We start from the raw sequence: 22,663 nt of genomic DNA on the forward strand, positions 1-22,663 counted from the left end.
TATAGGCATATAGGGACTGGCACTATTGGGAGGTGTGGCTTTGTTGGAGGAAGTATGTCATTGGAGGAGGGCTTTGATGCTCAAGCCATGCCCATTGTAGTAGTCTCTATCTGCTGCCTGTAGATCTAGATGTAGACCTCTCAGCTCCTTCTCCAGCACCATGTCTGCCTGCATTCCTCCATGCTTCCCTCCACATCAATAATGGACTAAACCTCTTAAGTGTAAGCCCGCCCCAACTGAATGCTTTCCTTTGTAAGAGTTGCTGTGGTCATGGCGTATCCTCACAGCAATAAAATCCTAACTAAGACAAGTATTTTGCCTTTGTGTATGTATGTGTACCACGTGTGCTTATTTTACCCAAAGTCTGGATCCCCAAAGGATCACCAAGAGACCTAATCTGATGCAAAAACAAAGAGTCTTTAATACGAGTTAACTCCAGCCTCTGTCCAATTGAGGCAGCAGCAGAGTAAGAGAGAGACCTTGAGTAGCACAGGGTGAGGGTTGTTATGGAGGCTAGAGTGGGAAGGGGGCTTGGGGGATTCCAAGACCTCCTAGTTACAGACCTGGGATTGGATCCAGCCCTGGTTAGGAGTACCTGGATTGAGCTGATTGGCTCCATTGGGTCTGAGAAATTGCAATGTTGTAGCTTCAGCACCTGGAGTTGTTTGTCCGCTTCTCATTGGTCCTCCCCAGTGAGGTGTTCATAGCTCCTGATAGATAGGCCCTTCTCTCTCTCTCTCTCTCTCTCTCTCCCTCCCCCCCTCCCCCTCTCCCTCTCCCCCTCTCCCTCCTTTTCTATCTCTCTCCTCTGTTTCCTCTGTCTCTCCTCTCTCTCCACTCCTCTCCTCTCTCTCCCTACTCTCTCATCTCTCTCCTCTTTCCCCTCTCCCTCCCCACTCTCTCTCTCTTCTCTCTCTCCTCTGTCTCCCCTCTGTCTCCCCTCTCTCTCTCTTCCCTCCCCTCTCCCTACTCTCTTCTCTCTACTCTCTCTCGCTCTACTCCATCTCTCTCCTCTATCTCTCTATCTCCTTTCTTTCTCCTCTCTCTCTCTCTCTCTCCTCTCTTCTCTCTCCCTCTTGCTTTCTCTTTCTCTCCTCTGTCTCTCTCCTCTCTCCCCTCTCTCCTCTGTCTCTCTCTGTCTCTCTCTCTCTGTCTCTCTCTCTCTTTCTCTCTCTCTCTCTCTCTCTCTCTCTCTCTCTCTCGTGTGTGTGTGTGTGTGTGTGTGTGTGTGTGTGTGTGTGTGTGTGTGTGGTGTTTATGCTCCTGATTGGCCCTTCCCTATGGTGGGGGGTTTAGCTAGGGCAAAATGTCAGAGGCAGTCACTGCCTCTGATTGGGCCTTCCCAGTGGGGTGAGGAGTTCATGGCTCTCTCTCCCTCTCTCTGCAGCTAGGGCAAAAGGTCAGAGACAGTCAGAAGGTAAGGAGTGGGGGCCTTTCCTGCTCAGACCTCTTTGCTATGCCTGCAATTCTGCTTAGGCATGGGTCTCTCATGTACCTGATGCCCATGGAGGCCAGAAGAGGGCTTTGGATCCCTGGGCACTGGAGTTACAAATGGCTGTAAAGCCACTAGGTGGGTGCTGGGAACTGAACCTGGGTCCTCTGGAAGAGCAGCCTTTCTCTTAACTGCTGAGCCATCTCTCTAGCCCCAAGAACTCACCTCTTACAGTTTCCATGGTGCTAAGCTGGGGGCTAAACCTTTAGCACATGGCCAAACTAGCATAGCCTTCTTACCCAAAGTATGTGGTGACTTGTGTTTTTTGTTTTATTGAAACAGGATCTCACTAGTCCAGGCTGGCTTGAAACTCAGTCTTTCTGCTTAAGCCTCATGGTGGTGAGATTGCAGGCATAAGCCTCCTTCCTTCCTTCCTTCCTTCCTGCCTTCCTGCCTTCCTGCCTTCCTGCCTTCCTGCCTTCCTACCTTCCTTCCTGTGTAGCCCAGACTCACCTCTAACTTGCTTTGTAGCCCAGGCTGGCCTTGAACATGGGCTTCTTTTGTCTCAGTCTCCTGAGTAGTGAAGTTGAAGGAACTGCAGCAGCTCTTCACATCTACCCACTGCTGCATTTATACATTAATTGAACAATTCATTCTGCCACCTCTCTTTTTCTCTCAGCTTTTTACCTGTGTAGGTAAGTAAAGGATCTTTGGAGCTTCATTTTTCAAAAGGAAGAAGTGAAGCTTGGGCTGTAAGAGTGTAGACAGAAGGAATTAGGAAAAGTCACCATACAAGGATTTGTAGGTATTTGGAAATCTTTCCTCTTGTGCTTAAAGTTGAGGAACAGAAACAGTAACTCAGCATTTGCCTGTGTTTTTAGAATGAAGATTCTACATTCTAATTAGTTTAGGAGTGGGTCACAGCCAGTTTTGATTCGGGTGCTTACTCAAGTAGGCGGAGACAGTAGGTGTGGAAGACTTGAGAGGTGAGGGGGTGGAGAGAGACAGTGAGGGGAGGAAAATAGCACCGAATGCCCTGGCGCACCTTGGAGGTCAGTGGGTGACCCTGAGGCCTGTCTTATTTGCTCTCTGTTGCTGTGATAAACGTCATGGCTAAAAAGCAACGTGGGGAGTTTATTTCATCTTCCAGCTTGTAGTCCATCAGTAGGGGAAGTCAGCAGGAACTAAAGCAGAGGCTGTGGAGGTACAGGCTTGCTCAGCCTGACTTCTTACAGCACCCAGGACCACCTGCCCAGGGATGGCACCAGCCGTGGTAGGCTGTGCCCTCCCACATTGGTCATTAAGAAAATGACTCACAGACTTGCTTATAGGCAATTTGGTGGTGGCATCTTCTCAATGAAGGTTTCCTGTTCCCAGTGGCTCCAGCGTGGGTCCGGTGGGTACAATAGTAGCTAGCATGGTTGAGCCAGAGTCTCAAAGTCTGTGCTGCTTCTCTCTGCCTCTATTAGCAGTCAGGATTACAGACTCACATACTGGGATGTTTGGCCCTGGGGCAGCTCTGCAGTCAGACACAGGTCCTCACGCTTCCCGGAAGCACTGCACTCACTCACCGTCTCTGCAGCCCTCAAAGAGCTAGTAACAAAAGAAGGTCCGGTCTTGACTAAATTCCACAGGGAAATGGTTCAGATAGTGTGCTGGTTATGTAACCTAATAAAAATACTTATAGTTTATGAGATGGTTTGATATGTGTATACATTGCCAAACAACAAATAAAACGTAATAGCATATGCTTTCTTCACATACATTTTGTGTATGTGTGTGCATGTGAAGGCCAGAGGACGCCCTGGGATGTCCTTCCTCAGGTCTTTCTCACCCCCATCACATTTTTGAGACAGGGTCTCTTGCCAACCTGGAGGTTATCAAATATGCTAGGATGCTGCCTAGCAGGCTCCAAAGATCCATCTTCCTCTACCTCCCCAGTGCCAGGATTACAACAAACGTTTGCCATTGTGTCCAGCTTTTTTATAAAGTGAGTTCTGGGAGGGATTCAACTCAGCTCCTCGTGTTTGCACGGTGAGCGCTTTCACCTCCCTCCCTCCTTCCCTCCTTCCCTCCTTCCCTCCTTCCCTCCTTCCCTCCTTCCCTTTCTCCCTCCTTCCTTCCTTCTTCCCTCCTCCCTCCCTCCCTCCCTTCATTCCCCCTTGCTCCTCCTCCTCTTGTTTTTGTCCTCTTCCTCTTTGTCTTCTTTCTTCTGTATTGAGGACATCTTAAAATCTACCGTTTTATTGGGCCACTGAAATGGCTCATTCGGTAAGGGTGCTTGCTGGCAAACTTGATGACCTGAGTTCAATACCTGAGACCCATGTAGTTAGAAGGAGAGAGTTGACTGCCATAAATTTTCCTTCCTGTCCCTGACATACACAATAAATAAGTAAATGTAAAAACCCCACTGTCTTAGTTATTGTCAAGTATAGAATATATTACTATGCATAGTTTCCTTGATGTAAAAAAGATCTCTTGAACTGATTTTGTGCCTTTGAATAGCGTCTTCCCAGCCCCTAGACCTCTAACCTCTGGCACCCACCTTTCTACCCTCTGGTTTTTATATATATATATATATATATATATATATATATATATATATATGTATGTATGTATGTATTTATTTTACATTTATTTCTTTTGAATTTTAATTAGTATATAAAGTATTAAGTTCAATTTAAGACACTTAAAGCTAGGTTCCACATGTGAGAGAAGGCAGACAGTACTTGCCTGAGTCTGGATTATTTCACTGTCTTAGTTAGGGTTTCATCTATTGCTGTGATGAAACACTAGGACCACAAGCTAGTTGGGAAGGAAAGGGATCATTTGGTTTACACTTCCACATCACTGTTCATCACCAAGGAAGTCAGGACAGGAACTCAAACAGGGCAGGAACCTGGAGGCGGGAGCTGATGTAGAGGTCTATGGTGATATTTATTTGTGCTGAAATGTGATTTTACTTACTTATTTATTTATTTGTTTATTTATTTTTTCGACACAGAGTTTCTCTGTGTAGCTTTGCGCCTTTCCGAGAACTGTAGCTCAGGCTGGCCTCGAACTCAGAGATCCGCCTGGCTCTGCCTCCCAGAGTGCTGGGATTAAAAGTGTGTGCCACCACCGCCAGGCGTGGTTTTATTTGTATGTTAATAAATAAAAGTGCCTGGGGGTCAGCTAATAGCAAACCGTTTAGCAGAAGTCTGGCAGTGGTAGCACACGCCCTTAATCCCTGATCACATGACAGGCAGATCTTTGTGTGTTCTAGGAGACCACCAGCATGGAGAAACACGCCTTTAATCTCAATACCAACCATAGCGACCTGGAGGTCTGTATAGACAGGCAGTGCTGAGGGCGGCATATGGTTGTGTTTACAACCAATGAGAAGGCAGAACAGAAAGTTAATAAAAAGACAGACACACAGGAAGTAGGTCTCTTTTTCAGGGGAAGGATGGCAGCGCCTGGTAAGAAGGTGGTCTTGGTCTCAGCTCTTAGCTACTGCTCTGACCTCTGGGGCTTTTAACTCTGCATTTGGCTCTGTGTTTCTTATTTAATAAAACTGTTCAAAATTATATCTGTAGAAGTCATGGAGGGGAGCTGCTAACTGGCTTGCTTCACATAGCTTTCTCAGCCTGCTTTCTTATGGAACTTAGGACCACCAGCCCTAGGGTGGTATCATTCGCAACACTGGGCCTTCCCCCATTGATCACTAATTAAGAAAATGCTGTACAGGTTTACCTACAACCTGATCTTATGGAGACGTTTTCTTAATTGAGGTTCCCTCTTCTCAGATGACTATAGCTTGTATTCAATTTATATAAAATTATCCAGCACACTCAATATAATATCCTCATCCATTCATTTTTTCTGAGAATTACATTTTTTCTTTGTGACTGAATAAAATTCCATTGTGCACAAATAAGTTTTCATAATCCATTCATACTGATGAGCATCTAGGCTAGTCCTATTTTCTTGCTATTGTGAGTAGAGTAGCAATAAATAGGGATTTGCAATGTCTCTGTTGTAGTTTCTTGATTTCACATTTAGTAATATTCACATGTAGTAATACTTCACCCTGATTTTAAAAATTACCCAATTAAAATAACATGTTCTTTAACTTAAAGCTTTTCAATTTGGACTGCATTAACTAACCCAAGTAATCAGGCTATGGAAATGGCTCTGAAATTAAGGGAAAGGTCCTATGCAATTATTTAATAATGGATGATGTCCCTAGACTGTTTCAGGGAGAGTAAAACATTTTGCAGCTCCTGATTTTGGTCTGCTTCTCATTTTACCTATATTGAATCCGGGCAATGTGTGTTGTTTACATACATATGTCGTTTTTTTTTTTTTTTTTTTTTTTTTTTTTTTTTTGTTGTTGTTGTTTTCTTTGAGACAGGGTTTCTCCATGAAGTTTTGGTGCCTGTCCTGGATCTCACTCTGTAGACCAGGCTGGCCTCTAACTCATAGAGATCTGCCTGGCTCTGTCTCCTGAGTGCTGGGATTAAAGGCTAGTGTCATTATTTTTAATAATAATCATACACATGACTGGCTGTTGACATATTCCTTAAAATTTATGAGAAAATGAATTAGCCCTATAAACCATAATACGTTTGTTTTCATTGTCCACTGAGCATTATATACATTTTATATGTAATTGTCAAACCTCAAAATTTAATCTTGAAACTTTATTTCCTATTTTGTGAATTGCTAAAGAGGTTTAACCTACAAAATATGTCTGTGAAATAACTATGATGCCAGTTGCTTTAAGACTTAGTCTTGGGTCTGTGAATTGTTCCTGCAAGAGTTAAAATTAGGAACTGCCTGAAAAGAATGCCTGTTCCTTTGCAATTGTAAATATTCTGTATTGACTGCAGCATTGTATAAGTTTGATTTTATAGAATATCTAGAATTTCTTTTTATTGTTAATCCATAGGCATATAAGGAGGAGAGAAAGGAATGTATGCCAACTTCCTTAGCCCCACATAGATGATATAACCATTGTTTCTATACTAAAAATTTACATATTTGCTTAAGTGAGTTTAATAATGGGCTTTAGCAAGCTAGTCTGTAAGTAAAAGAATCTCTGTACTGTGTCAGAACCAGGAATGACACTTTATTTTAAGTGCTAGGACCAAATTTGGACCTATTAAATCTCTCTCTCTCTCTCTCTCTCTCTCTCTCTCTCTCTCTCTTTCTCTCGTGTGTGTGTGTGTGTGTGTGTGTGTGTGTGCTAGCTTCCTTTATGGCTAAGTAGCTGGCTTACTTACTAGAATCAGTTAATATTTTCACATTTCCCCTCCTGTAGTGTCTCTTGATATTTAATCTAAAAACAGTGAAGAGGGCATCTGTTTCAGCTTTAGTGAAGAACAGGACTAAAGGCAAACTAGTTCTTAAATTATCTGTTTTATGGCTCTACTTTGATAGAACCTTGTGCTCTTAGAGACAATAATGATAAAGGGAGTTAAATATACTTCCAGGGAACCTAGAAGATTCCTAACTTACATCTTATCATGACCCAAAGATGACAAACTCTGGTTCAGTATAAGGAAGGCATCTTAGAGGGTAAGCACAGATTGAGGAGTGAGAAGAAATCACCCCTTCCCTTTTTGACTTTAGTATTTAGGTAGGAACTATTTTATGTTTACGCTTATAAAAGGCAAGATCATACAAAAATTATGCTCAGGTAGTTGATAAAATCTTGTTGGGAAACGTTAGTCTCATTAATTATTTTAAAAAGTCATTTTACCATTTCCTTGAGGCTTGTCAGTAAGACTTTGAGGGGTGATCCTGGCTTTGGAATACCCTTTTTTTGCATGAAAAGTTGCCTTGTGTTGGGAAGGAATTGCTTAATACAAATTTGGAATTAGTATCTGAGAATTTTCTCTTAATTGAAGTTCAGATTATCAGGGCATGGAATTCCCATGACTCACTGAACTCTATTTAACCTGAGGTATTGTGGTCAGAGAGTACTCACTTACCATTGAACTCCAAGTTCTCAACCTTGGCTTATGGGAGTGGGGAGTCCAGTCTGTTTCCTCATCTGCAAGCTGGGATTTAAGTATTGTTTTCAGAATGGGACAGAAGGATGAGACCCAAGCCAGAGAAGGAACAGGTTTCTAGATTGTCTTTGCCACATGCTGCTTTATGGTTGGAGTCTGTCAGATCAGAATTGGAATCTTGGTATTATCACCTCTTTATTTTGTAATATAGAATAGTATCTCTGTCTTTTTAAATTTTCAGTATTTACTTTAAAAAACTGAGATCCACAGTTCCTACCCTATGTAATAAGTGTGATGATTATATGCAATGTGTCATGTAGACATCCATCATAAACTGAGCAATAGTGGATGCTCAGTCTTAGTCACATGCTGATGTCCTCTCCACTAGTGACAGTGGATCTCAGTCACATGCTGATGTCCTCTTCACTAGTGACAGTGGATCTCAGTCATATGCTGATGTCCTCTCCAGCAGTGACAGTGGATCTCAGTCACATGCTGATGTCCTCTTCACTAGTGACAGTGGATCTCAGTCACATGCTGATGTCCTCTCCACCAGTGACAGTGGATCTCAGTCACATGCTGATGTCCTCTCCAGCTTCTCCCTTTGACTTTGTGTTGGCTGCTACTATAACCTTACTCTCACTTGACTGCTTGAGGCTGCCCAGAGCTGAATAAAAATCTGTATCAAGGTCTGATCACGGAAAGTAAGTAGATTGTTGGGTTCTTTGGTACTGGATACAACTTTGAAGTGTTACTTTGTTGACTTTTAAAAATCATTACTATTTGGTGTCCTCCCCAACAGCTCATCTGCTTCTTATACAAATACAAGTCTATTGGTTTTGGATAGCACAGATTTAATCCACTGAAACCACACTCTGAGTGAATTTTTGTTGTGTGTAAAGAAACAGTTAAGCAGTTTCAATCCATTTATGTTGTCTACTAACTAAGACAAAGTCTAGTCGAGCCCTGGTGGAATGTTTTGTCGGAGCGTTGATCTTGTGGTGGGAGCTCTTGCCTTTGAGTCTTTCTTGCACTTTATTCTCCAAGTGTTTTGTGTTTGAGAGTGTTTATTGGCGTCATTTTAAAAATAAAGCTGAGTTAGTAGTGTGGACAACTTTGGGTTTTACTTCTGAGCACTTACACTTTTCCTTTTCTTGAGGAATGTGCTATTTTTAGTTGGTAATCAACATTTATAGCAATAAATTAATGCAGTAGGAGATAGAAATGGGAAAAAGTTTTTAAAAAGAAGTGATTTATTTGCATCTTAACTGTTGAGACTGTCAAGACATAACCAAGCTAAAGTTTCAGATTGTCTTTCCCAATCGTACGTTTATTTTCCTAAACTTCTCTGTTTTAAACAGTGAACAAAGCTGTGAGAGTCATCTTAGCATTCGAAAGGTGGAGAAGCTGGCAGAAGTGTTCAGGGCATGCCTCTTGAACATTGTTTAAAAATTATAAAAACAAAAACAACCCAGACAACAGTTATGACCTCTGAAAAATCATTCTTGGAAAGAAATTAATACCTTGACACCAGAGGCATTAATACAGCTTTTCATGTTTTGTGGTTTGGAATAATGAATAGTACTTTTTGCCTTAGAGACTGATGTGTGATAGTTTGTGTCTGTGTGCATGTGAGCAGGTGTCGGGGGGGGGGGGCAAGTATGTGTGGACAATCACATGCACATTTATATGTATGAGTGTACTTGAGAAGGAAGGAATATAAAAAGTGGTAGTGTTTAATCACCATTAATGCAAGTTTGATATTGAACTGTATGAGTGTCAAACACCCTTACTTAATCATTAATCTTCAAGGCATTTCTCATCAGGAATTTTGTACAGCCCTTTTTCGGGAGTGGCGTTAGAGCTTTGCACTGATGGCAGCAGCAGAGGGTGAAGGGTCAGTTAACACATTTTAGGCCCAGTGATGCTTCAGGTGAACTAGGTAGAACTGGTGTCAAATCCTAGGTTTTCCACTTACTACCTATGTGGAACTTGTAGTCACATTTGATGTGCTTGTTCATGTGGTTTGTTCTATATAATAAGCACTATTATATCAGTAAACATACTTTTTTTAAAAAATTTGTTTTTTGGTTTTTCGAGACAGGGTTTCCCTATGTAGTTTTGCGCCTTTTCCTGGAACTCACTTGGTAGACCAGGCTGGTCTTGAACTCACAGAGATCCTCCTGCCTCTGCCTCCCGAGTGCTGGGATTAAAGGTGAGCGCTACCTCCGCCCAGCTGTAAGAAACATATTTTTATGTTCTTTAAAAATATAAATAATGCTTGATAACTTAGAGGTTTTGTTACTGTGTGAAATAGAACAGACACTTGTTTTCATATAAACAGAGTTTCAGAGAAGTAGCAGTGCTTTCTTGACTTGGGGACAAATCTCAATGAGGACGTTGGAACCTGCATGTATAGGTCTCTTCTGGAGTTTCCATCAAATAATGCTTCATTGACTTGGAGCAAATTATATAGCTATAGATTGTTAAGATAAAATCTCCTTGATGGCCAGTATTGTTATGTTTCCAAGTTTATAGCTTATGAACAGGCCCACTTGAATAACTAATTGATCCTGTCATTATAATAGAAATACTTACAAATAAAATTCTCTTTGTCAACAACATGGTAAACCCTAGAAAAAACCATTAACATCATGTAACTCCTGGAATGCTGTAATTCAGTTAGTGGGCTATTGATGGACAGGGGTCATGGTGGGCAGGAGTTGAGGAAAGGAAACATAAAAGATACGAGGTACATTTGGGAGAGGAATAAATCAGGCAAAAATGTTACAGGAAGCTTATTTAAAAATATTTTAACTATCTTTGATCTCAAGAAAGTAGTGAATTTGAATTTTTTTAAAGAGTAGTGTGCGTGTATGTGTGTGTGTGTGTGTGTGTGTGTGTGTGTGTGTGTGTGTGAATTTGATCTGTACTTTTTTGTCCATGTTAGTGACTGATGTTAATATTGCAGTGAGCTCTTTTTTGAATGGTAAGCAAAGAAATGGAGTTTTATTTTGAAACTCATCGTAGATAATATGAATCCCTAAAATAATATGAGATTTTTGTTCTGTAGTATATAAATAGGTTTCAAAAATAGTGATAGAAAAAGATTTGTAATGGAAAGAATTGATGGTGTATTTCACCTAGAGTAAGGAAGACAATGTGTAATAAGGGATTTTGTGGTTTTACAGCTCAGTGCATGTGTTTGAAAGCTGGTCTCTCAGCAACGTGGGTGGCAGGTTATGCTACCATATAATGTATTGTAGTTGGCTCTCCACACTTGTCAGGGTTAGTGTTCAACCATTCGGAAAATTTTCCCATTGTTCCATCATGTGAACCAAGGCTAGTGCTGAATTCCCAATAACTTACAGAAAAGCTTTAATTAGAAAGTTGGAAATTTCATTACTTCTGATTGTTTTAATACAGTGGTATATGTTCTAGAGTTTTATCTATTATTACACATTTTTAGGCAAAAGGACATAGCAAAATTAAAATTTCACCTTATTTTTAATAGATTTTACAGAAATTTGTGTACAGAATCCTACCCTTTTATGTGTTAGCACTCTATTTCCATCTTAAGAGTTTTGCTTTAGATGGACCATAGCTCTTGGCAGCTAGTGCATTTTTAACAAATAATACTGTTTCTAGTAAGAGTTGCAGAGGCAAGAAAAAAAAAAAAAACTTTGTGTGAGGTCCTTGTAAACTGAACCTTTGGAACATTGCTTCAACCCACCCCTCCCCCCCCCCACCCCTGTGCTTCTTCCTTGTTTGTGTAATGGTTATAAATTACATCCTTTAAAAAGAACTAAAACATTTTATATTGATATTTTTGTTTTTAATTTTTGTCTTTACCTGTTCTGTTAAAAACACAGAGAAATAAGCAAGTTATGGCATTGAACTTCCCATTCTGCCAGTACCTCTACAGCATAAGCCAACAAAAACTAAGAGTGCCCGCTGGGTATCTGTAGAGTGCGTGTGCGGGCATCAGTGTCTGCTGGTCACATTTCCCCGGAAATTCCTCTTGAAATAAAGACTGTGTTCTGGGTGTAGTGAGAACCCTTGTTGGTCCTTGTATTTTCAGTTTGGGAGAGCTTCCTTTATAGGGTAAGTTGTCCCAGATGCATGTTATACTGTTGTCACTGGCCCATCAAAAAGTATCAAATCAGGACTTTTATGTATTTATACTGTAAAATAATGAATATTTTCAGTGAAATTAGAAAGGCCTGGGGCGAGAAATTAGGAGCTTTGTTGAAGATATGCATGTAAGGAAGTGATTGAATATTAATTTTCACCATTTAAAATTTATTTTATTATAAAGTGAAATCTCTGTTGACTAGATACACATAATAGTATCTTAAATATTCTATATTTTACTTAAAATTCAGATTTTTAAGTATTTTTTTTTCCTGGCAATATTTTCAGCTGTCTCTAAATCAGTGGTTCTCAACCTTCCTAATGCTGTGACAATTTAATACAGTTCCTTGTGTTGTGGTGACCCACAGCCATAAAATTATTTTGTTTCTACTTCATAACTGCAATTTTGTTACTGTTATGAATCATAAATCTCTGATGGATATCTGATTTGTGACTCCCAAAGGGGTCATGTCCCACAGGTTGAGAACTACTTCTCTAAATAATTATTTCCTAAGCTAGAAGCATGGTCGGTTGTGTATTTATGTACCCAAAGAGCAATTTTCTCCTGAGCTTATCTCCTTCATCTATTTCTACATCTATGCTACTTCTGAGGTTGGTGTCATAGTGAGGCAGTAAATTTGCCAGATGTAATCCAGTGGATGATGGGCAGTGGGACCTCCACTCAGACTGAGAACATTACGAGCTGATGGGGAATTCAGTTTGGTAAGATGGAAGGTATAGCTTATAGTTGCCCATAAGGTGTATCATTTGTTTTTCTCTTAGAAACTTTCCACAGTAGAAGTTAATAAAGGAATAAATCTGAGTTAACATTTCACTTGCTTCTCATAAAGGTCATTTTAGGCTCATTTGCTTTTGTTTCTTGATCAATAAAAATGTCATTTTGCATTTCCTGGTAGTTGTATGTATTTTAATTATTAGTTCAGAATCAGATTCCTCTATTTCAAGGACAGGCTATTACATTTTAGTTAGTAGATTTGGTAGACAGTGGTGCTTTTTAATCTCCCATGTGTTAAATTCAATTAATTACTTACTAGTTGTCATAATCTCTCTCTCTGTCTCTCTCTCTCTGTCTGTCTGTCTCTCTCTCCCTCTCCCCCCCCCCCTCGCTCTCTTGCTCTCACTCACTTTTTTTTTCCCAGTCCAGAGGATGGAAAAATTTGCCATCTAAGCAAAACGTATCTCACATATGGCTTCTGGGGAGAAATAAAAGCACAAGTCCTTAACATGTTAGTTTTCTAAGGGCCTCCGGGGTCTGAGTTTCGTGATTGCCACGAAGCCTAATTGCTCACAGGGCAACCTGGCACACTGCCATTTCCCAAATGGGCTGTTTGTTGGTGCTTGTGAATAGAACAAAAATGCCTTTGCTTTTTCTGCATGGTTGGCAGTGGCTACAGTTTTAGGAAACAAGCTAACGTATTACTCAAAGTGATGGCAGTTCACAGCAAGTTGAAGTCAATTGAGACCCAAGCCTATCTGTAAAGTGATGATAGAGTTAGGCCACAGGGATTCTTAGAATTTATATAAAATAAAAGTTGTTTGCATCTCACTCTAAAACATTCATTTTGTATATTGTCACTTTATTCTTAACCAGATAACCTAAATTTGGTGCAACTTTTGAAAGTGTGGGTATGGGTTTGATGTTTTATGCTTTTGTATTTTTATAAAAGACTCTGGTCATGTGAATTATAGGGCCAGTAGAGATCAGAACTATGAGAAACACATTGTTTTGGGGGCTATTTCAAATGTTCCTGAGGCCCCTCAGAGATGCCTACACTCAGACGTTTAGAACTGTGGACCAGGCTTTGTTTCTGCCTGGATCTGACAAGAACGTTCTTGCCCTCACTGCCCTGACTTGTTTCTGTGCATAGACTCACTGTACCTTGTGAGACTCACATGACTGAATCCCCCTCCTCTCACTCTATTTCAAAATTCTACCTTTCTTCAAGACTGGGGGGGGACTATGGCCTTTTGAATTAATTTTTATTTATCTTCTGAATGTGTTATCTTAGTCTTATCCCAGAGAGACATGGTTTAGTTACTTTATTTCTTTTGTGATGTTCAGAAATTTGACGGTGAAAGTACTTTCAGATTTTGACTTCTGAGACAGGGAGATGATGGTGCTGTGGTTGGACTGTATGTCTTTTGAAAGCATGAGGACTTGAGTTTGGATCCCCATCATCTCATAAAAGTTGGATATTTCTGTAACTTCAGTACTGGTTTGCACAGGGAGTCAGAGAGGAGACAGATAGATCCCTGAAGTTCACTGGCCAGCCATCTGGTCTAGCTGAATTGGCATTACAGTTAGTAAGAAACTGTCTCAAAAAATAAGGTATGGGCTAGAGAAAAGACTCAGCACTTAAGAATAACCTGCTGTTCTTGCAGAGGGCCTGGATTCAGTTCTCAGTACCCTGTGATAACTCCAGTTCAAGAACATTTGGTACTCTCTTTCAGGCATCTGTGTGGTACACATAGGGCAAAACGCTCATTCACACACATAAAATGAATTAAAAAGAACATGTGGAGGGCAGTGGGGGAAGACACCTGACACCTTTTTCTGCCACCCACATATGTGCACACACACACACACACACACACACACACACACACACACACACACGTAAAACAATAAATTCTGCCATCTAATCTTTACCACATAGATGACTGTCTTAATGTTTTATTGCTGTGAAGATACACCATGACTAGAGCAACTCTTATAAAAGAAAGCATTCAATTGGGGCTGGCTTACAGTTTAGAGGTTTAATCCATTATCATCATGGAAGGAAGGATGGTGGCATGCAGGCAGACATGATGCTGGAGAGATAGTTGACAGTTCTACATCTAGATCTGCAGGCAGCAGGAAGAGACTGCCACACTGGGTTTGGGTTGAGCATCTGAGACCTCAAAGCCTGTTCCCCAGGGACATACTTCTTCCAACAAAGCCACACCTGCTCCAATAAGGCCATACCTCCTAATAGTGCCACTCCCTATGGACCTGTGGGGGGCATTTTTATTCAAACCACCATAATGACCTGAGACTAATTGTGTAACTTATTTGAACTACAAAATTTTTAGCTATAAATCAGATGTGGTTGGATGACTGACTCAGGTGCATGGCACACTCTTGACAGTTGAGTGAATGGCTTTAAAGGCATCCTATAGACACCAGCCTAGGAATTAGATCAGTGTCCATCTCAGCCATCCTCCTCCTCCTATGGTAGATGGAACAAATACAGCAACCCACAACTAGACAGCACTCAATCCTGAATGAGATGTCTGGATTGAATCCCTCTCCTCATGGCTCAGGGAACTTGACTGAAGTGGAGGTGGAGAAAGTGTAAGAGCCAGTGGGGGTGGAAGGCAGCAAGGAATCAAGGACTTTTAGATAAAGCAGGAAGGACATATACATGAACTCAGAGCATGCACAGGACCTTCACAGGTCTAAGCCAGATGGGGTCCCAGCACAGAAAGGGGAAGTGAACTCAAGCCCCCTTCTCTAACCTAGACACTGTCTCCAACTGACAGGCACTCACAAAGGAAAAATTTATTTTCTCCAGTGGAGTGTCCCTGGGTCTACAGACCACACTTAAGAGCAGACTCTGTGCCCAATTGTAGATGGCCTATACAAAATGAGCTTAGTGCTATTATGAAGTTGTTTTGTTTGTTTTTGTCTCATGTGCTTTGTCTGGGCTTTTTCTGTTTTGTTAACCTTACACGTCTTTTGCTTATGTATTGTAGTTCCTGATTTTGTGTTTTTATGAGATTTTTGTGTGTGCAAATTTGTCTCTATGTATGTGTTTATTGTGCTTTTTGTTTGGCTTCTTTTTCCTGTTTGTTGTGTGTTTTTGTCCTATTCTGGTTTGTTTTGCTTTAAATGTCTTGTTTGTTTTCTAATGAGAGCAAGAATGGGTGTGGATTTGGGTGGATGGGGAGGTGGGGAGGATCTGGGGGAGGAGAAACTATGATTGGATTATATTGCATGAAAACTTATTTTCAATTAATAAAATAAGAGAATCCTATAATAAATTTTGTCATATAATTTCATGACACTGAAAGTATTTTAACAACATGTAATTATTGTCCATAAATGTATGTCTTTGAGTTTATAAGGATCCAAAAAGCACAGCCTTGGCATCATCTACTTCCATTGAATTTATGTAGTGCTATTTACCCTAATACTGGAAAACTAACATCTTGGTGCCTTAGGCTTTTTGCATATAAGTGAAGATTAAAATAGTGTACTGGGGCTTGTAGCAAACTTTTTTATTGGCTGCCAGCTCACAAATAATGACACAGAGACTTATTAATTATGAAAGGTTGGCCATTAGCTTAGGCTTGTCCCAAGAGCTCTTATAACTTAAATTAATGCATATTTTTTATTAATCTATGTTTTGCCATGTGCTTTTACCTCTCTCTTCATTCTGTGTGTCTGACTTGTCTGTGTCTCGATGGTGTCTCCTCTCAAACCTAGATTCATCTTGAGTTTCTTCTCTCTGCCCAGAAGTCCCACCCATCTATCTCTTCTGCCTAACCATTGGCCATTTAGCTCTTATTAAACCAATCACAGCAATATATCTTTACAGAGTGTACAAATATCCCATAACAGGGGCTGGAGAGATGGCTCATGCAATGGGTGCTCTTCCAGAAGACCTAGATTTGATTTCCAGCACCCACATCACAGCTCACAACCATCTGTAACTCCAGTTCCAGGGGAGCCAACATCCTCTTCTGGCTTCCGTTTGCACTTGTCATATAGCCATCCATGCAGGCAAAATACCTATACTCTTAAATAAAGTAAAACTAACTTAATAGTATACCTCACAGAGCTCCTGCAGTGTTGAACCATCAGTCCATATACTTTTTAAAAGACTGCCCAATAGAGTAAGTGCACCAGAAATAGGAAGTCATGAAGTGAGAAAACTTCAGTGGAGTCAGTTTTGCTTAATGTATGTCTCTCCCATCTACCTGTAAGCCATTCCCACTGTCTTCCTTCTCAGTCCCTTTCAGATGTCCAAATTCCCATAATGTGTGTTTGTATTCAAAGGTGTGATGTTATGATGTCTTTATCAGGATTTAGCTCTACAGTGCCTTGTTTTTTTGTTTTGTTGTTTGATTTTTGGTGGTGGTGGGGTCTTCTATAGATCTCTTCATTTTCCTGGTATAGTTTTTTTGTGTAGATATTTGCTGAAGTCATACACATTTTATTATTGTGGACATATATGTATTGTATATATGTCCTACATTTATTCATTTTAGGGCATTACTTTGTTTTTGTTGAAATTAATAGCAATCTCCTTTTCCTGCCCTAATTTTCAAAGTGTTACTCATCAATGTATCTCTAGCTTCTCTGACAGCTCAAAAAGGTATCCCTTGGAATAGCCACACTTAGTGTCTTTATTCCTTGTCTTTTTCCTCTGTTCATCCCCTCCTAGACCAACAGCTCAGCTGCTATTTCAGTGTGTTTGTACAGGGGTGTGTAACAAGGGCTTTATCACGGGATTTTGTGCTCTGCTTACATAGGAGATGGTTCTTGTAAGGTTATTGTATTCAGAAGATACTGTGGAAGGACCCAAGGCAGAAGTTTAAAAGTGAAGATTGGTCTAAGGCCCGAGTCTGCAGTCTGCCATCCAGGAACATTACCTGGAACTTGTGGGAGTGAACCAGACTGTGCTAGCTCTCATAGCCTCCACTCTTGTGGTGTGAGCATCTTGCAGAGGCAGCTGGTGCCCTTCCTTTTGGATGCTAAGTTCAGACATGTACTTCTGAATCCAGGATTTGAAGAAGCTGTCAGAGAAAAGGTGACTGTAGGCTGGGGTGGGTGCTGCCCAGATGAAACAGATGGTCAAGTGCTGTGCAGATCTCACTGGGCTTGAGTAGTTAAGAAAAACCCAAAAAACAAAAAACGAAAACAAAAAAACTGCAGCCTCACTACTACTCTCCACTTTCTCCCCCAATTGAAGATTGGGGTATCAAATCCACAGGGTCACCAGCATGTTCCACCACTCTGCTGCACTCCTGGCCCCTTGCTATAGTTATTTGTCTCCTTGCTTGCTTGTACAAAATGAAGTCTTCCTCTTGGCCCTAGCTGGTCTAGAACTCCTAAGCCTGTCTAGTGTCTGTCACACCCTAGTGTGCTTAGCAGATGGGACCATGGGCACGGACCACCACCTCTGGCTCACTCCCTGCTTTTTGCTTGAAAATATCCCTTGTATACCACTTAGTAAAAAAGATGTGGAGAGGAAATCCTGGAAATGAACTGTGGATTACCCATATTAACACCTTACAAGGCCACTACAGGTGGCTGTGAGAACATCCCTCTGATCTGACCACAGGGAGTAACTGATCCATGGCTCCAGCACTGCTGTCTAGAATCAATTGCCATGTTTCTTTTAAGGGCATCTCTCCTGTTGGCTCCTAGCCAATGACTGAGCATCACAGGGATGCTAGAGGTGGCTTGTCTCTTGTCCAGCTTGCCTTTCCCTAGGGTCATCCTCTGGCCGTTCTTCCTGCCTCCCTAGGCTCTCTCCTCATTTTCTCTCATAGGTCTTTCTCCTTCTCCTTTTCTTGTATTTAAATCCCAATTTTGTGACTGCTTTTCAGGCATGTATAGCTATCTTCTTAGTTATTTTCCCTCCAACATCATCCTAGGGAATTCTGTCAGCTCTTCTCTTTGCAGATCCCTTATTTCTGGATCCCAGATCCTCTTCTTTCTTGTTTTGCTTCCTTTTTGGGTGGAATTCATCCTCCACATGGGAGGTAAATTATTAAGATCCTGCATGACTGAAAACTTTGCTTAATCTCACCCCTGAGGGATGATTTGGCTGGGTATGGAGTTCTAGCTTGGAAATGATTTTCCTTCATTATTTTAAACACACTCCCCATCACCTCATAGTTTTCAGTGTAAATGTTGAGAAATACAATGCCACTTTTGATTTCTGATACTTTGCATGTGACCTGTTTTCTTTCTAGAAGTGTTTATAATCCTCAATGCTTTGAGCTTTCATGGTGCCGTGCCTTGTCATTGTGTTGGATCCTTATCAATTTGGGGACATCTGTTTTGTAATCCCGTGTCACGCTCATGTGCCTTGATACTTTTAGTTTTCTCTGTTCTCTTTCAAGAAGTCAGACTGACATTTTTAACTATAATGCTTTGTGCATTGATTCCCATTTTCTTATTTCCTAAGCAATTAATTTGATTTCTTCTTCTTTTTTTTTTTTCCAGAGCTGAGGATCGAACCCAGGGCTTTGCGCTTGCTAGGCAAGCGCTCTACCACTGAGCTAAATCCCCAACCCTAATTTAATTTCTCCTCTAAAGAACATTTGATCTTAGTGCATATTTGTAAATTTCTAGCGTTTCTTTCTGTTCTTTGGTTTGTAAAAGAGCAACATTCTGTTCTTGTTTCATGAATATGTTGTGTCACTGGAAATAGCTATGTGTTGCTGATTCTGAAATTTCTTGCGTTCCACTTGTTGCCTCTCCCTGGAATTCCCTTTTTGTTTTTCTTGTTTTCTTCTTTCACTTCCTATTTTGTTTTATTTTGTTTGTTCGTATGCTAGTAGATCCTTGATTGTTTTCTCATGTTGAAAAGTTCAATTTGATGTAATTTGTGCTCATGTTAGAAGTGGGCATTGAGATTGTGTGATCAAGGTGAAACTGACATGTCCTTCAAGTCTGCTCACCTTCCCTTTATGAGGTCTAGAATGTTCACCTTATTTAAAACTGCATCTGGTCATGCCTCCCAATGCTCTGCTTTGGTTTTTTTCTCCTCTCTTTCTCCCATACTACTTTTATTATTTGATATGCTTGATAATCACATATATGGGGTTTTTATCTTCCCCCACTAGAATTCAGACTGCTTGCATTTGTCTTTATTTTTATCAATATAGTTCAACCAATTAGAATAGTGCCCAACATGAAGTTATCAGTCATTCAATAAAGATCTGTTAAATTGGGGATATTTACGTGGCACTATCTGTAGGTCTTTTCTTATGTTTTGCCCAGAAATGATTACTTATCTGCCCTCGCTACCTGGCAGGCTGGGTGGAAGAGTCTGTAGGGAGACACAAGTGACCTGTCTAGAAGTCAGTGTTCTTGTGGCTGAGTAAGGTACAGGAGCCGAGGGACTTAATGCTGGCTCATAGAATGCTGCCTGACTCCAGAAGTCTGCCTTCTCAAGTTGTCCACATAGAAAAGCCTTAGCTCTGAGAGAGTAGAGAAGGGACTTAGTCAGCCAGAAGCCTGCGAGAATCTGGAACACTTCGGCATGCAGCCTCCTAGCCATTGTTCTTGTTTACTTACTGCGTATTTTGTTCCAGTTTGCTCCTGATCCCTCAGAACTGCCTCACTCCAGGTTCAGAGATACCGAAGTTTAGTTACCTTGCTTCTAGTTGGTCTCTAGCCCTCTTTCCTCTTCTTTCAACCTTGGCTCTCAACACATCATTCAGTGAACAAGTGGATGGAACTCAACTGGAAGTTAGTTGCCTAACGGACTTCTCCGAGAATACCACCTATCAGTTTTTTCTGTTTGTTCTTCCCCTGGCTTTTATGGATTTATGTGTTTTCTCAGTACCTCACTTGTTAATTCAGTTGAATCTGAGAACAAGAGGAAAAGTGTGTATATTTGCTGAACTCTTATTTTTACACCATGAAAGTAATTCACCAAAAGGTGTCTGAATCCCTGGATACATTGTAAACTTTGCTCTAATTTTATATGTTTGGGTGTTTTGCCTGCATGTATGCCTGTGCACCATTTGCATGTAGTGCTTGTGTAGTCCACAAGAGGGTGTTAAATCCCCTGGAACTGGAGTTAACAAAGGCCGGCGAGCCTCCATGTGGGTGCTGGGGATTGAACCGGGTTCCCTGGAGTAGTAGCCACTGCTCTCCACCACTGAACCATCCCTCAGCCCCGGCCTTTACTCATTTTCAGTGATGTGTAGTTAGTGTCTCCTTGCCTATTCTTGGTCTTTGCAGCTTTCAGAATCTGCCTCTAGCTTAGTGTAAATTTCTTCCATTACTGTTGTGGACGCTGTGGTTCAGTCACTGAGCCACACTGCCAGGGCGCCTTTCCCCAGGTGACTGACTGCAGTCAGTGCTGAGGAGGAGGAGGACAGCAGTGGCTGTAGCAAGAGTAGGCCAGAGGTCATGGACAAGTCTGAGAGGTGGACACTGCTGGTTACCTGTTCCTCCTCAGTCCTTCTTCCTGGACAACAGTGACGGCTTTCCACACTGAAGCATCAAAAGCCCACATTTTCCCTGCCCTTTCAGCAGAGAACTGTGATACAGACATGGCCAGTGCGAAACTTAGTAGCTTCTGAAAGGCTATTGGACCTCACTGAAACATGTCTGTCATGTGGTGCTCAGGGAGCATGGCCATGCAGAAAGAAAGTCTGGGTCATTTTTAAAAAGAAACAGTTCTTGTTGTTTTTAATACTGATACAAACAAAATTCTACATACTAAAGTGGAAAGCTTACTGAATTTTCACAGAAAACGCTCTTTGTCATAGTGACCAGTTAAAGTTCCTAAAGAAATCCTATACTTTCTGAAGTCTGAAGCCTAGTATGCCTCCTGTCACCAGAAACTCTGTCTTTGCTTTGCTTGCTTACAGAGAAAGAATCTGTTATATGTAGCCTTGTGTCTAAGTTCTCTGCTTCCTTTTATCTGTGATAGTCAACATAGATTAACAGAGATTGCTCCTCCTTGCTGCTGTGTAATATTCCACATTGTGAATACACTGTTTATTTTTGACCATTAGTGTGTATTCAAACAACTATATATAGTGTTTCTATGAGCATTTTAATATACTGAACTTACTCTGTTGATCAGGCTGGCTTCAAATTCTGATCTGCTTGCCTCTGCCTCCCAAGTGCTGGGATTAAAGATCTGTACTACCGTACTCAGCCAGTGATAGCTGTTTTGAATAGGAATGGTTGTCTGTGTAGTCTTTGGGCAGGTGTATAACACATCAGCACAGCCTGAGGCTTCCTTCTCTTCTTTGCCAGTGTCATTCATGGGTAGAGAACTTCAGTTATTTCATCCACCGCCCTCCTTCCCTCCTGTTACAGCTCTTCTAACATACTACTCTTACTCTCATGTCTGCCTTTAATTATTGTTGAATAATTTGCCTCTGACTTTCATGTCTGAGTTGAATTATGATTGCTTATATGAGCATGGATGGGAGGTTATTTACTGGAATACGGGCAATTTATTAGTGCTAGACCACTAAGGAAAATGATACTCCCTCCACTAACTGCCAGTAGTTCCTTAAGGAGGGATGGGGCCTCATGAGTTCCTCTCCCACTCACAGTAGAGTGTTTACAGGTCTTGTGTAGGTAATCATAGCTGCTCAGAGTTCATGAGTACAGTAGCTGGGTCATAGCCGCCAGACTTCACAGCATACCTCTCTATCTCCAACTTTTAACATCCTTTCTGCCTCTTTTCTGAGGTGTCCTCTGAACCTTGGGGGGGCTGAGATAGATGTCCCATTTACGGGTGATCACATCATTGTCATTTATTTTCAGCATTTTGATCAGTTGTCACCCATTGCAATAAGGAACTTCTCTGACCAGGACTGAGAGCAGCACTGGTCTACAGGTATAAACCTTAGTTTTAAATGACAGCTTGATGACATGTCTGCTTAGCAAAACAACAGTAATAGGTTTCCTGTTAGGCCTATAACCTCCCCATCCATGGGCTTTTGACCAAGTTTACACTAACAAGCACAAGCTCCTTTTGGGCTGGGCCTCAAATCCAGTCAGAAAGCATTTGATTACCCCTTGAGGTTTATCTTTTCTTCTTTTTTAAAGTTGTTGTTGGTATACATGTATGGTATGCATACACCTTGAGAAAAGGGAGTTTCACTTTTTCTCTTTGAAGTTAAATCTAGTACTTTGAAAGAAAAAGAACTTTGGACCAGGAAGGCTTCCATAAACTTGATAGTAATGAAATTTATACTATCTTAACTCAGAAACGTCTTACCAAGAAAGTAGAACAATCATATAGGAATGAAATTTACTTTATCTCTTCTGTTTTTGAACTACAAAAATGACAATTTCTTTTAAAAGTTTTATTTGGAGCAGGAT

The 22,663-nt window shown here is 41.0% G+C and overlaps 1 protein-coding gene across 5 annotated transcripts in view; it reads left to right on the top strand.

Annotated features, from left to right (window-relative positions):
• Window positions 1–22,663, top strand: part of Anapc10 (anaphase promoting complex subunit 10) — a 137,237-nt gene that overhangs the window by 32,112 nt on the left and 82,462 nt on the right. The window contains exons 6-7 of one of the 5 annotated variants that reach the window (XR_004944969.1): window positions 1,388–1,417; window positions 22,103–22,175. The exons of the other annotated variants lie outside the window; for them this stretch is intronic. The gene's annotated coding sequence lies outside the window, so the exon portion shown is untranslated. The remainder of the gene's footprint in view (window positions 1–1,387; window positions 1,418–22,102; window positions 22,176–22,663) is intronic. 5 annotated transcript variants of the gene reach the window in all.

The sequence above is a fragment of the Onychomys torridus genome, chromosome 5 (genome assembly GCF_903995425.1).
Source record: "Onychomys torridus chromosome 5, mOncTor1.1, whole genome shotgun sequence".
Classification (NCBI taxonomy): domain Eukaryota; kingdom Metazoa; phylum Chordata; class Mammalia; order Rodentia; family Cricetidae; genus Onychomys; species Onychomys torridus.